The following is a 3,864-nucleotide window of genomic DNA, read 5'->3' as shown; positions in this document are numbered from 1 at the left end:
ATGCTTAAATAACAAAAGGAAGGATATGAGGGGTTATATGAATGATTAAGCCAAAAAAATACATGAGTCACGTAAATGCAACACTTGGTATTTGACGAAGTTTTGAGAGCTTAATTATGTTTTTGCGCTATTTTTTTCCTTAATTCAAACCGTAGCGTATCTTCTAGTAAATAAAATGCCAAACTGCATCCAAGAAACTTTTCCGAAGGTGTGGAGATTCAGCAAGATAAGTTTACAATTTTTTAAAGGCTGTGACAAAAGGGAGAAGCGAATTAGAAGCATATTTTTTTTAATAGAACACTTTATATATTATGAAATAATCTGCAAGACCATAAAAATCTATTTCAAATGATTTATGTTCCTGTACCTAAATATTAAGGTTATAATTACCTAATAAATACAATAAGTGATTCAGTCAAGGAAATATAATAACGATTTAATTCCATTAAGTTTTTACAACACAAAACACGTTCTACAGTTATTCACAACGAACAATTTATTTAAAGGTTCTATAACAGGATTAAAAGCTGGACAGACTTAAAGGATCCTAATGGGCCTAATGCAAAGGATTCTTATCTTAAATAAATTAAATCTAAAGGTTTATTTAAAATTTTTTTTTTCATTTGTACATTTTTACTATTTCAAACTTCAGAGGGTGATTCTGCATGGAAAAATAATGACAGTTTGCTATATAAATGTCCACAAATGCTTCGGGGCGTTACAGTTTTTCTTAAAATATTAACGATTTATTTATTGCTCTGAAACCGGTCGAGATATGCAAATGAAATTTGAAGGGTTTTTATGAGATAGTTATCGCGCATTTTTTGACATGCAATTAAAAATTTTATGTTCACCATTGGCGCATACCGGTAATTATCTCAATTTTTTTTAAGAAAAAAAATGATACGCCACTGATATAATTTAAATTAAAAATTATTGAATTCCTCCTTCAATTTGTGACAAAAAACCTCTCTCACCTTTTTTTTGTATGTGGCGCCGTTTTTATTCCAAAAAAAATCTTGACGCGTATTTTTCATTTCTTTAATACATTATCAAGAACTATCTAATACAACAACATTAAACCAGAACAATAATAAAAAACAACAATACTTAAATTTTAAATAGGCGGAAAGCTACAACAAGTGCTCAAAATGACCTCCCTCAGATGTTACACAAGATTCAACTCTTCGCTTCATTGATTCTCGTAATCGCGCAAATATTCCTAATGTATTTCTTATTACCTCACAGCCGGCTATAATTCGATTCCTCAGGTCATCAAAATTTTTGATGGGAGTGGAATAAGCTAATGACTTAAGAAAACCCCAAATGCAAAAATCTAGAGGATTTAAATCTGACTATCGAGCAGGCCAATGTTCTGTACCTCCCCTACCTATCCAACGGTTTGGAAATATTGAATCTAAGTGATTACGTACATTGATACTAATAGAATGGGTAGGTGCACCATAATGCATGAACCATAAGTGTTGCCTCAGCTGTAGAGGAATTTCTTCAAAAAGAACAGGTAACTAACTCTTCCTGTAGGAAACGAAGCTAAGATTCTCCTATTAGGCGTTGTGGAAGGAAATATGGGCCCATTAAATGATCATCAATTGATCCAAGCCATATATTTACTGAAAACTGATGCTAAAAATGAGCCTCAAAGATTCCATGTGGATTCTCCTCAGCCCATAAGTGATTGTTATGGAAATTTCGTATGCAATGTCTTCATTATACTATTTAAAAAATTAGGAATTTGAGCAAATTGATGAAGAATCCATTGGCAAAAAAATAGACGCGGAAAAAAGTCTCTAGGCAGTAGAGCTTGCACACGTTGAATATGAAATGGATACAAATGATTTTCTTTAAGAATTTCAAATACGGTGAGGTGGCTTACATTCAATATGTTGTCAACAGTACTTATTTCAGGTGACTCCGCATTTAACTCTAGAACTTCTTAGCTTCTTCTAGTTGCATCGTTCGTATTTGTCGAGGGCGAGCAGTCAGCCGTTTGTTTCTTAAACGTATCATTTTCACGCAAACGTTGGTGAAGACGAGCAAATATTGTGTGATGGGGTACTACGTCCTGGATACAACTCAGCATACAATCTTCGAGCTTGCCGAGCATTTCCATTACTTCGGCCATAGATAAAATGCATATCTGACAGTTCCGCATTTGTAAATTTTTCCATTTTTTTCGATAAAAGAAAAATTAATTACTTATTAATAATAACTAAAAGCTTAATAGTGAAGGAACGCTAATTTGACAATTCGTATTTCGCACATGAATGCTGACATTTTGTATTTAATATTAGATAAATGTTCACAGTAGCCTACTAGACTAATGTATTAAAGAAATGAAAAATAAGCGTAAGATTTTTTTTTGCATAAAAACGACGCCACATACGAAAAAAAGATAGGAGAGGTTTTCTGTCACAAATTGAACGAGGAATTCAAAAATTATTTTTAATTTGAAATATCTCAGTGGTGTACCATTTTTTTTCTTTAAAAAAATTGAGATCATTTCCCGTATTCACCATTGGCGCGCAATGGTGAACATAAAATTCTTAATTGCATGCCAAAAAATGCGCGATAACTATCTCCTAAAACCCTCCAAATTTCATTTGCATAATATCTCGACCAGTTTCAGAGCAATAAATAAATCGTCAATTTTTAAGAAAAACTTTAACATCCCGTATCTCGGAAAACGAAGCATTTGCGGACATACGTTTATATAACAGACTGTAATTATTTTTCCATGCCGAATCACCCCCTGAAGTTTGTCGCACTTATTTACTAACACCCTGTATGTATCCGAAAAAAGTAAATAGACACTGCGGATGGGTTTACGCATAAACAATTTAGTGCTCCATAGCATATAAGATTCAAAAAAGTCACAACAAAATCCAAACAGAAAAATAATTTATTGACCCCGACATAGTCCTAAAGTAAACTTCGGGCCATATGGTGACGATCAGAACTTCAACCGAAGGAAAATTATCACGCGTGAATTGATATGTTGATTTCCAGATGATGAAAAGTCGTTCCTTAGTTCCTTTGGAACAACATTTATCTGTCGCCGGCCGGGACTAACCGAATTATATTCGGGCCGCTCCCGTTTTTATATATTAACAGTCTGACACCTTCATTTTCGATGATGTCGGTTATAAATCTTATAATTTTTTTTTTGTTTTTGGAGCAGTTCTGGAATAGACATAAAATTCTTAATATTGTAATTCTTAAATTGAAAATACATACTGTATGGGTAAAACTGTAATGGGTAAAAGCAGAAATGTACTTATAATATTTCTGCTTACTTTCAATCCTGTTAATATATTAAAAATTCTGAGGATTCTATACTAGCAGACTTGAGACACAATTATAGCTGAATTGGTGGATCCAAGAATAAGCCTAAGTTTTTAATGTAGTACTATATCATACATTAATAAAACATCTCTTTGCAATGCAAATATTCTTTAAAAAAAAATCCCAATAGAAAATGAAGAAATTAGGAATGCCATATATTTCATAATTAGCAATAAAAAGGATATTGTATACGATACGATAGGTAGTGACTGCATCTCAGCGAATATGCTCCAACATTGTATTCAACATCTTGCTCCTCACCTGTTATAAAGTCCTGTTTGGAAAGAGGTTGTTTTCCTGATGTTTGAGAGACTTCTCCTATAATGCCTTTAGCTAAAATCAGTACTCTCAAATATTCCAGTAATTTTGAAAGTTTTGGTTCAGCCACAGATTTATGATTTCTTTATCACAAATAACATAATCCCGCAGGGCCAGTCTGGTCTCCGACAGCGGCACAGCACCACATCTGTCTTGTTAAAAGTTACTTAAGACATCATGTCC

This window comes from Anthonomus grandis, chromosome 7, assembly GCF_022605725.1.
Source record: "Anthonomus grandis grandis chromosome 7, icAntGran1.3, whole genome shotgun sequence".
Taxonomy (NCBI): Eukaryota; Metazoa; Arthropoda; class Insecta; order Coleoptera; family Curculionidae; genus Anthonomus; species Anthonomus grandis.
This window is presented reverse-complemented; position numbering follows the sequence as displayed.